The 14,115-nt window shown below is 36.2% G+C and overlaps 1 long non-coding RNA gene across 1 annotated transcript; it reads right to left on the bottom strand.

The window, feature by feature from the left end:
- Nucleotides 1–8,807: 8,807 nt before the first annotated feature.
- On the bottom strand, nucleotides 8,808–9,558 carry LOC128644236 (uncharacterized). Its single transcript, XR_008399961.1, has 2 exons — nucleotides 9,490–9,558; nucleotides 8,808–9,393 (listed from the first exon to the last, which is right to left on the bottom strand). It is a non-coding gene; the product is annotated as an uncharacterized LOC128644236 (long non-coding RNA).
- Nucleotides 9,559–14,115: the final 4,557 nt, after the last annotated feature.

Here is a 14,115-nt window from a genome sequence, read left to right as displayed (position 1 = left end):
AAGCTCTGATCCAGTTCGGTCAATTCTGCGATCAGCTCTCTCCTCGGCCGGTTGCTGGCGTACCCCCCTCTGCTTTCAAGTAAATCCTTTAGGGTTGTACGCTTCAATTTTTCGTAAGCGCTCTCCATCCGTTCTGTACCTCTCCTAGGAAATCCAGGAAAATCCCGCCGCTGCCGCCAAATGTTACGGTTACCCTTAGTCTCGCTGAGAGATGGACCGCTTAGTAGCCTGGATCCCTATTGCTAAAGAGGGGAGAAGCTGCTTTCCATAGTATTCTATATGAGTCTCGCAAATATAGAATAATCTCCCTTAGCTGCAGTACAGCTAGGATACCCTTCTGCCCACAAAAACGAGTCAACTCTGCGATTGAGGGTCAAACAAGAACTCAGGACTGGGATGCCCAGCCTGCTTTTTATTAAGGTTACATGCACACAGGGCACTCCCAGGGGGAGAGGGGGGGAAGCACAAAATCCCCCATCACACATTTAGATAGAGAGCACTGTCCTTTGACAGGCCACAATAGGATTACAGTACTTAAGATAACAAGTTTACAAGTTCATCTTATCAATTAGCAGTCTGGCTCCAGAGGTGATTAGACAATGGGATTTGTTATCACTAAACTTAGAGCTGAGGCCAGCAAACGTGTAATTAGACAATAGTTTCTAAAAGCTGAAAAAAAAGAGTTAACTCTTTATGAAATGATACTTGTTACGGTTTTCTTGGAGCCCTTCTTAGGCGCTGGCTTGCTGGTTCAGGCATTGCTGCTGGGAAATAAGCTCTTCACAACAAAATAACTAATGCTTCTGTAACAAGCACATACTGCACACACAGGATATAAATATATAGACACACAAGCAGCACATACTGCACACACAGGATATAAATATATAGACACACAAGCAGCACATAATGTACACACAGGATATAAATATATAGACACACAAGCAGCACATACTGTACACAAAGGATATAAATATATATAGACACACAAGCAGCACATACTGCACACACAGGATATAAATATATAGACACACAAGCAGCATATACTGTACACACAGGATATAAATATATATAGATACACAAGCAGCACATACTGCACACACAGGATATAAATATATAGACACACAAGCAGCACATACTGCACACACAGGATATAAATATATATAGACACACAAGCAGCACATACTGCACACACAGGATATAAATATATATAGACACACAAGCAGCACATACTGCACACACAGGATATAAATATATATAGACACACAAGCAGCACATACTGTACACACAGGAAATAAATATATATAGACACACAAGCAGCACATACTGCACACACAGGATATAAATATATATAGACACACAAGTAGCACATACTGTACACATAGGATATAAACATATATAGACACACAAGCAGCACATACTGCACACACAGGATATAAATATTTATAGACACACAAGCAGCACATACTGTACACACAGGATATAAATATATAGACACACAAGCAGCACATACTGCACACACAGGATATAAATATATAGACACACAAGCAGCACATACTGCACACACAGGATATAAATATATATAGACACACAAGCAGCACATACTGCACACACAGGATATAAATATATATAGACACACAAGTAGCACATACTGTACACATAGGATATAAACATATATAGACACACAAGCAGCACATACTGCACACACAGGATATAAATATATATAGACACACAAGCAGCACATACTGTACACACAGGATATAAATATATATATAGACACACAAGCAGCACATACTGTACACACAGGATATAAATATATAGACGCACAAGCAGCACATACTGCACACACAGGATATAAATATATAGACACACAAGTAGCACATACTGTACACACAGAATATAAATATATATAGACACACAAGCAGCACATACTGCACACACAGGATATAAATATATATATATATATATACATATATATATATATATATATATATAGACACACAAGCAGCACATACTGTAAACACAGGATATAAATATATAAAGACACACAAGCAGCACATACTGTACACATAGGAAATAAATATATATAGACACACAAGCAGCACATACTGCACACACAGGATATAAATATATATAGACACACAAGCAGCACATACTGTACACACAGGATATAAATATATAGATACACACAAGCAGCACATAATGTACACACAGGATATAAATATATATAGACACACAAGCAGCACATACTGCACACACAGGATATAAATATATATAGACACACAAGCAGCACATACTGCACACACAGGATATAAATATATAGACACACAAGCAGCACATACTGTACACACAGAATATAAATATATATAGACACACAAGCAGCATATACTGCACACACAGGATATATATATATATAGACACACAAGCAGCACATACTGCACACACAGGATATATATATATATAGACACACAAGCAGCACATACTGCACACACAGGATATATATATATATAGACACACAAGCAGCACATACTGCACACACAGGATATAAATATATAGACACACAAGCAGCACATACTGTACACACAGGATATAAATATATAGACACACAAGCAGCACATACTGTACACACAGGAAATAAATATATATATAGACACACAAGTAGCACATAATGTACACACAGGATATAAATATATAGACACACAAGCAGCACATACTGTACACACAGGAAATAAATATATATAGACACACAAGCAGCACATACTGCACACACAGGATATATATATATATATATATATATATATATATATATATATATATATATATATATATATATATATATATATATATAGACACACAAGCAGCACATACTGTACACACAAGATATAAATATATATAGACACACAAGCAGCACATGCTGCACACACAGGATATAAATATATATATATATAGACACACAAGCAGCACATACTGCACACACAGGGTATAAATATATATAGACACACAAGCAGCACATACTGTACACACAGGATATAAATATATATAGACACACAAGCAGCACATACTGTACACACAGGATATAAATATATAGACACACAAGCAGCACATACTGCATACACAGGATATAAATATATAGACACACAAGCAGCACATACTGCACACACAGGATATAAATATATAGACACACAAGCAGCACATACTGTACACACAGGATATAAATATATAGACACACAAGCAGCACATACTGTACACACAGGATATAAATATATATAGACACACAAGCAGCACATACTGCACACACAGGATATAAATATATAGACACACAAGCAGCATATACTGTACACACAGGATATAAATATATATAGATACACAAGCAGCACATACTGCACACACAGGATATAAATATATATAGACACACAAGCAGCACATACTGCACACACAGGATATAAATATATATAGACACACAAGCAGCACATACTGCACACACAGGATATAAATATATATAGACACACAAGCAGCACATACTGTACACACAGAATATAAATATATATAGACACACAAGCAGCATATACTGCACACACAGGATATATATATATAGACACACAAGCAGCACATACTGCACACACAGGATATATATATATATATAGACACACAAGCAGCACATACTGCACACACAGGATATATATATATAGACACACAAGCAGCACATACTGCACACACAGGATATAAATATATAGACACACAAGCAGCACATACTGTACACACAGGATATAAATATATAGACACACAAGCAGCACATACTGTACACACAGGAAATAAATATATATATAGACACACAAGTAGCACATAATGTACACACAGGATATAAATATATAGACACACAAGCAGCACATACTGTACACACAGGAAATAAATATATATAGACACACAAGCAGCACATACTGCACACACAGGATATATATATATATATATATATATATATATATATATATATATATATATATATATATATATATATATATATATATATAGACACACAAGCAGCACATACTGTACACACAAGATATAAATATATATAGACACACAAGCAGCACATGCTGCACACACAGGATATAAATATATATATATATAGACACACAAGCAGCACATACTGCACACACAGGGTATAAATATATATAGACACACAAGCAGCACATACTGTACACACAGGATATAAATATATATAGACACACAAGCAGCACATACTGTACACACAGGATATAAATATATAGACACACAAGCAGCACATACTGCATACACAGGATATAAATATATAGACACACAAGCAGCACATACTGCACACACAGGATATAAATATATAGACACACAAGCAGCACATACTGTACACACAGGATATAAATATATAGACACACAAGCAGCACATACTGTACACACAGGATATAAATATATATAGACACACAAGCAGCACATACTGCACACACAGGATATAAATATATAGACACACAAGCAGCATATACTGTACACACAGGATATAAATATATATAGATACACAAGCAGCACATACTGCACACACAGGATATAAATATATATAGACACACAAGCAGCACATACTGCACACACAGGATATAAATATATATAGACACACAAGCAGCACATACTGCACACACAGGATATAAATATATATAGACACACAAGCAGCACATACTGCACACACAGGAAATAAATATATATAGACACACAAGCAGCACATACTGTACACACAGGATATAAATATATATAGACACACAAGCAGCACATACTGCACACACAGGATATAAATATATATAGACACACAAGTAGCACATACTGTACACACAGGATATAAATATATATAGACACACAAGTAGCACATACTGTACACACAGGATATAAATATATATAGACACACAAGTAGCACATACTGCACATACAGGTAATAAATATATATAGACACACAAGCAGCACATACTGTACACACAGGATATAAATATATATAGACACACAAGCAGCACATAATGTACACACAGGATATAAATATATATAGACACACAAGTAGCACATACTTCACACACAGGATATAAATATATATAGACACACAAGTAGCACATACTGTACACACAGGATATAAATATATATAGACACACAAGTAGCACATACTGCACACACAGGATATAAATATATATAGACACACAAGCAGCACATAATGTACACACAGGATATAAATATATATAGACACACAAGCAGCACATACTGTACACACAGGATATAAATATATATAGACACACAAGCAGCACATAATGTACACACAGGATATAAATATATAGACACACAAGCAGCACATACTGCACACACAGGATATAAATATATATAGACACACAAGTAGCACATACTGCACACACAGGATATAAATATATATAGACACACAAGTAGCACATACTGCACACACAGGATATAAATATATATAGACACACAAGTAGCACATACTGTACACACAGGATATAAATATATATAGACACACAAGTAGCACATACTGTACACACAGGATATAAATATATATAGACACACAAGTAGCACATACTGTACACACAGGATATAAATATATATAGACACACAAGTAGCACATACTGCACATACAGGTAATAAATATATATAGACACACAAGCAGCACATACTGCACACACAGGATATAAATATATATAGACACACAAGCAGAACATAATGTACACACAGGATATAAATATATATAGACACACAAGCAGCACATAATGTACACACAGGATATAAATATATATAGACACACAAGCAGCACATAATGTACACACAGGATATAAATATATATAGACACACAAGCAGCACATACTGTACACACAGGATATAAATATACAGGGAGTGCAGAATTATTAGGCAAGTTGTATTTTTGAGGATTAATTTTATTATTGAACAACAACCATGTTCTCAATGAACCCAAAAAACTCATTAATATCAAAGCTGAATAGTTTTGGAAGTAGTTTTTAGTTTGTTTTTAGTTATAGCTATTTTAGGGGGATATCTGTGTGTGCAGGTGACTATTACTGTGCATAATTATTAGGCAACTTAACAAAAAACAAATATATACCCATTTCAATTATTTATTTTTACCAGTGAAACCAATATAACATCTCAACATTCACAAATATACATTTCTGACATTAAAAAACAAAACAAAAACAAATTAGTGACCAATATAGCCACCTTTCTTTGCAAGGACACTCAAAAGCCTGTCATCCATGGATTCTGTCAGTGTTTTGATCTGTTCACCATCAACATTGCATGCAGCAGCAACCACAGCCTCCCAGACACTGTTCAGAGAGGTGTACTGTTTTCCCTCCTTGTAAATCTCACAATTGATGATGGACCACAGGTTCTCAATGGGGTTCAGATCAGGTGAACAAGGAGGCCATGTCATTAGATTTTCTTCTTTTATACCCTTTCTTGCCAGCCACGCTGTGGAGTACTTGGACGCGTGTGATGGAGCATTGTCCTGCATGAAAATCATGTTTTTCTTGAAGGATGCAGACTTCTTCCTGTACCACTGCTTGAAGAAGGTGTCTTCCAGAAACTGGCAGTAGGACTGGGAGTTGAGCTTGACTCCATCCTCAACCCGAAAAGGCCCCACAAGCTCATCTTTGATGATACCAGCCCAAACCAGTACTCCACCTCCACCTTGCTGGCGTCTGAGTTGGACTGGAGCTCTCTGCCCTTTACCAATCCAGCCATGGGCCCATCCATCTGGCCCATCAAGACTCACTCTCATTTCATCAGTCCATAAAACCTTAGAAAAATCAGTCTTGAGATATTTCTTGGCCCAGTCTTGACGTTTCAGCTTGTGTGTCTTGTTCAGTGGTGGTCGTCTTTCAGCCTTTCTTACCTTGGCCATGTCTCTGAGTATTGCACACCTTGTGCTTTTGGGCACTCCAGTGATGTTGCAGCTCTGAAATATGGCCAAACTGGTGGCAAGTGGCATCTTGGCAGCTGCACGCTTGACTTTTCTCAGTTCATGGGCAGTTATTTTGCGCCTTAGTTTTTCCACACGCTTCTTGCGACCCTGTTGACTATTTTGAATGAAAAGCTTGATTGTTCGATGATCACGCTTCAGAAGCTTTGCAATTTTAAGAGTGCTGCATCCCTCTGCAAGATATCTCACTATTTTTGACTTTTCTGAGCCTGTCAAGTCCTTCTTTTGACCCATTTTGCCAAAGGAAAGGAAGTTGCCTAATAATTATGCACACCTGATATAGGGTGTTGATGTCATTAGACCACACCCCTTCTCATTACAGAGATGCACATCACCTAATATGCTTAATTGGTAGTAGGCTTTCGAGCCTATACAGCTTGGAGTAAGACAACATGCATAAAGAGGATGATGTGGTCAAAATACTAATTTGCCTAATAATTCTGCACTCCCTGTATATAGACACACAAACAGCACATAATGTACACACAGGATATAAATATATAGACACACAAGCAGCACATACTGCACACACAGGATATAAATATATATAGACACACAAGTAGCACATACTGCACACACAGGATATAAATATATATAGACACACAAGTAGCACATACTGCACACACAGGATATAAATATATATAGACACACAAGTAGCACATACTGCACACACAGGATATAAATATATATAGACACACAAGTAGCACATACTGTACACACAGGATATAAATATATATAGACACACAAGTAGCACATACTGTACACACAGGATATAAATATATATAGACACACAAGTAGCACATACTGTACACACAGGATATAAATATATATAGACACACAAGTAGCACATACTGCACATACAGGTAATAAATATATATAGACACACAAGCAGCACATACTGCACACACAGGATATAAATATATATAGACACACAAGCAGAACATAATGTACACACAGGATATAAATATATATAGACACACAAGCAGCACATAATGTACACACAGGATATAAATATATATAGACACACAAGCAGCACATAATGTACACACAGGATATAAATATATATAGACACACAAGCAGCACATACTGTACACACAGGATATAAATATATATAGACACACAAGCAGCACATAATGTACACACAGGATATAAATATATATAGACACACAAGCAGCACATAATGTACACACAGGATATAAATATATATAGACACACAAGCAGCACATAATGTACACACAGGATATAAATATATAGTGTAGAAATATTTATTTTTGAATAAATAGACCATATTGTTCTATGTGAAGAATTTAGGAATGTGAAATATTCATCTCCTCATATCAAGTTAGCGTCCTTGAGTTTGGGTTAGCAAGAGAGTAGGGTAAGTTTTTCTTTCCACTTTTTTTACTCTATTGACTAATATGGGGAATACGTTATCTTGCACGATATATTCTAATTGCGCTATAAGTAAGCTCTTTGCGCATGTTGGATTAGCACGAGCATGATAACTTTTTACTTTGAACTTGTAATACTAATATAATCTGACACGTGCAAAAAGTTTACTTTTAGCGCACTTGCGAAAGTGCTAAATAGCGCTCCACCCGTAATCTGGCCCATAATGTTCTTTTAACAGAAAGTTTGTATAAAATATACATCCCCTGTCCCAAGATGAGATTAAGTTCATGAGACGTATTACACCATAGCATTGTATTTCAGCACTTGTAACTCTGTATATGTCTGTGTCATGCTACTTAGCTATAGATGTTGTGCTTTTTTATAAAGTGCTTATCACATTGCAACGTTTTCAGGGTAGATTCACATTTATTTTGGCATAAATGCAGGAAAAAATCTATTAAACTGCATAAAGCCTATGGTGAATACATATTTCACAAAAAGTAGTCTAGTCAGTTCGTACTATAGCAACTAGCAATGGGATTACATGTTCATATATCAGCCTTGAAAAATACATAGATGGGTCAAACAAGGAAACTTGTCAGTATAATGTTTCTATATAAAGAATCCTCCATGTGTTGCAATTCACTAAAGCAGTTAAATAAATCCTTATAATTTCACATGTTGCACAGGGGCTTAGGAACCATAGACAGCGCAGTTCTGCCCAAACAGTAGAGACCACACAAGGTTATGACCAGGAGGAGATACCTGCAGCAGGTGCTAAAGTGCATAAACTAGAAAACAAAGCTCTGGTGGTCTCCAGCAGTGGGGCACACACACATCAGTGGTACTGGCAAAGAACAGACAGAAATGAAAACGAATTCCCGCAGCTGCTTCTCACTATTTCAGTCTGATCCATCCGCTGGGAAATTTAAATGTCTTTATTCTGGCCCTCTAGTCATTGCTGTTTCTCCTGTTTCTCACATCTGCTTCCACTTAACCAGGGGAAAAAAAGAAACATTATCTGCTGTTAAAAAAAATAACAGCTCTGTTCCTGATACTGAATATGACTGCAGGGTCATCGTACTGACCTTGAAAATGCAACAGACACTACCAGCAGCGATTAGAAGACTATTGCACACAGTGGTCACTCTCAGGAGGGGAGGAACAAGACAGATGCATTAAGTCCATGTGTGCTAAATTCTGCCTTGCTCAGCTATCAGGGTAGACATTCAGTGGTCCTGCAACATATGGAGATAATAATCACAGGTATGCATGGAATGTGAATGTAAGATGGATGTAAAACAAAGCCGAATGGTAGTAGGCTCAAGACTAACATAAAACGTGCTTCTTCAAAGAAAGGGTGGTTGGTTCATGGAATTAGTAAAGACAAATACTTTAGGGGACTTCAAAAATGTCTGGGATAAGCATAAGGATGTCTTGCGCACTAATTAATGCCTGGGTTAAGCATACAGATGTTTTACGTACTATATAATGCCTGGGATAATCATACGGTTGTCCTAACTACTAATTAATGCCTGGGATAAATCATATGGTTGTTCTAACTACTAATTAATGCCTGGGTTAGCATACAGTTGTCCTAACTAATAATTAAGGTCTGGGATAAGCATACAGTTGTCCTAACTGCTAATTAATCCTTGGGATAAGCATACAGTTGTCCTAACTACTAATTAATTCCTGGGATAAGCATATGGTTGTACTATGTACTAATTAATGCCTTGGATAATCATACAGTTGTCCTACATACTAATCAATGCCTAGGATAAGCATACAGTTGTCCTAACTACTAATTAATGCCTGGGATAAGCTTACCGTTGTCCTAACTATTAATTAATGTATGGGATAATCATACAGTTGTCCTAACTACTAATTAATGCCTGGGGTAAGCATACAGTTGTCCTAACTGCTAATTAATGCCTGGGATAAGCATACAGTAGTCCTAACTACTAATTAATGCCTGGGATAAGCATACAATTGTCCTAACTACTAATTATTGCCTGGGTTAAGCATACAGTTGTCCTAACTACTACTTAATGCCTGGGATTAGCATACAGTTGTCCTAACTACTAATTAATGCCTGGGATAAGCATACGCATGTCCTACATACTAATTAATGTCTGGGATAAGCATACAGTTGTCCAAACTACAATTTAATGCCTAGGACAAGCATACAGTTGTCCTAACTACTAACTAATGTCTGGGATAAGTATACAGTTGTCCTAACTACTAATTAATGCCTGGGAAAATCATACAGTTGTCCTAACTACTAATTAAAGCACGGATAAGTATACAGTTGTCCTAACTACTAATTAATGCCTGAGAAAATCATACAGTTGTCCTATGTACTAATTCATGGCTAAGATAATCATACAGTTGTCCTAACTACCAATTAATGCCTGGGATAAGCATACAGTTGTCCTAACTACTAATTAATGCCTGGGATAAGCATACCGTTGTCCTAACTACTTATTAATGCCTGGGATAATCATAGAGCTGTCCTAACTACTAATTAATGTCTGGGATAAGCATACAGTTGTCCAAACTACTAATTAATGCCTAGGATAAGCATACAGTTGTCCTAACTACTAATTAATGTCTATAATAAGAATACAGTTGTCCTAACTACTAATTAATGCCTGGGATAAGCATACAGTTGTCTCAACTACTAATTAATTACTAGGATAAGCATACAGTTGTCCTAACTACTAATTGATGAAAAGGATAAGCATATAGTTGTCCTAACTCCTAATTAATGCCTGGGATAAGCATTTAGTTGTCCTAACTACTAATTAATGCCTGGGATAAGCATACATTTGTCCTACCTACTAATTAATGACAGGGATAAGCATACGGTTGTCCTAACTACTAATTAATGCCTGGGATAAGCATACAGTTGTCCTACATACTAATTAATGCCTGGCATAAGCATACAGTTGACATACATACTAATTAATGCCTGGGTTAGCAAAAAGTTGTCCTAACTAATAATTAAGGTCTGGGATAAGCATACAGTTGTCCTAACTACTAATTAATGCTTGGGATAAGCATACAGTTGTCCTAACTACTAATTAATGCCTGAGATAAGCATATGGTTGTACTATGTACTAATTAATGCCTGGGATAAGCATACAGTTGTCCTATGTACTAATTAATGCCTGGGATAAGCATTCAGTTGCCCTAACTACTAATTAATGCCTGGAATAAGCATACAGTTTCCCTATGTACTAATTAATGCCTGGGTTAGCATACAGTTGTCCTATGTACTAATTAATGTCTGGGATAAACATACAGTTGTCCTACATACTAATTAAATCCTGTGATAAGCATACAGTTGTCCTAACTACTAATTAATGCCTGGGATAAGCATACAGTTGTCCTAACTGCTAATTAATTCCTGGGATAAGCATACAGTGGTCCTATGTACTAATTAATGCCTGGTATAAGTATACAGTTGTCCTACATAATAATTAATGCCTGGGATAAGCATACAGTTGTCCTATCGACTAATTAATGCCTGGGATAAGCATACAGTTGTCATAAATACTATTTAATGCCTGGGATAAGCATTCAGTTGCCCTAACTACTATTTAATGCCTGGGATAAACATACGGTTGTCCTAAGTACTAATTAATGCCTGGGTTAGCATACGGTTGTCCTAACTAATAATTAATGCCTTAGATAAGCATACAGTTGTCCTATATACTAATTAATGCCTGGGATAAGCATACAGTTGTCCTAACTACTAATTAAAGCACGGATAAGTATACAGTTGTCCTAACTACTAATTAATGCCTGGGAAAATCATACAGTTGTCCTATGTACTAACTCATGGCTAAGATAATCATACAGTTGTCCTAACTACCAATTAATGCCTGGGATAAGCATACAGTTGTCCTAACTACTAATTAATGTCTGGGATAAGCATACAGTTGTACAAACTACTAATTAATGCCTAGGATAAGCATACAGTTGTCCTAACTACTAATTAATGTCTATAATAAGAATACAGTTGTCCTAACTACTAATTAATGCCTGGGATAAGCATACAGTTGTCTCAACTACTAATTAATGACTAGGATAAGCATACAGTTGTCCTAACTACTAATTGATGAAAAGGATATGCATATAGTTGTCCTAACTCCTAATTAATGCCTGGGATAAGCATACAGTTGTCCTAACTACTAATTAATGCCTGGGATAAGCATACATTTGTCCTACCTACTAATTAATCACAGGGATAAGCATACGGTTGTCCTAACTACTAATTAATGCCTGGGATAAGCATACAGTTGTCCTACATACTAATTAATGCCTGGCATAAGCATACAGTTGACATACATACTAATTAATGCCTGGGTTAGCAAAAAGTTGTCCTAACTAATAATTAAGGTCTGGGATAAGCATACAGTTGTCCTAACTACTAATTAATGCTTGGGATAAGCATACAGTTGTCCTAACTACTAATTAATGCCTGAGATAAGCATATGGTTGTACTATGTACTAATTAATGCCTGGGATAAGCATACAGTTGTCCTATGTACTAATTAATGCCTGGGATAAGCATTCAGTTGCCCTAACTACTAATTAATGCCTGGAATAAGCATACAGTTTTCCTATGTACTAATTAATGCCTGGGTTAGCATACAGTTGTCCTATGTACTAATTAATGTCTGGGATAAACATACAGTTGTCCTACATACTAATCAAATCCTGTGATAAGCATACAGTTGTCCTAACTACTAATTAATGCCTGGGATAAGCATACAGTTGTCCTAACTGCTAATTAATTCCTGGGATAAGCATACAGTGGTCCTATGTACTAATTAATGCCTGGTATAAGTATACAGTTGTCCTACATAATAATTAATGCCTGGGATAAGCATACAGTTGTCCTATCTACTAATTAATGACTGGGATAAGCATACAGTTGTCATAAATACTATTTAATGCCTGGGATAAGCATTCAGTTGCCCTAACTACTATTTAATGCCTGGGATAAACATACGGTTGTCCTAAGTACTAATTAATGCCTGGGTTAGCATACGGTTGTCCTAACTAATAATTAATGCCTTAGATAAGAATACAGTTGTCCTATATACTAATTAATGCCTGGGATAAGCATACAGTTGTCCTAACTACTAATTAATGCCTAGGATAAGAATTAAGTTTCCCTAACTACTAATTAATGCCAGGGATAAGCATACAGTTGTCCTATGTACTAATTAATGCCTGGGATAAGCATACAGTTTTCCTAACTACAAATTAATGCCTGGGATAGGCATACAGTTGTCTTAACTACTAATTAATGCCTGGGATAAGCATACGGTTGTCCTAACTACTAATTAATGCCTGGGATAAGCATACGGTTTTCTTATGTAATAGTAAATGCCTTGAAAAAGCATATGTTTGTCTTATGCACTAATTAATGCCTGGGATAAGCATACAGTTGTTCTATGTACTAATTAATGCCTGGGATAAGCTTACCATTGTCCTAACTACTAATTAATGCCTGGGATAATCATACGGTTGTCCTAACTTCTAATTAATGCCTGGGTTAGCATACAGTTGTCCTAACTACTAATTAATGCCTCGGATAAGCATACAGTTGTCCTAACTACTAATTAATGCCTGGGATAAGCTTACAGTTGTCCTAACTACTAATTAATGCTTGGGATAAGCATACAGTTGTCCTAACT

This window comes from Bombina bombina, chromosome 1 (assembly GCF_027579735.1).
Source record: "Bombina bombina isolate aBomBom1 chromosome 1, aBomBom1.pri, whole genome shotgun sequence".
NCBI lineage: Eukaryota > Metazoa > Chordata > Amphibia > Anura > Bombinatoridae > Bombina > Bombina bombina.
This window is presented reverse-complemented; position numbering and strand designations above follow the sequence as displayed.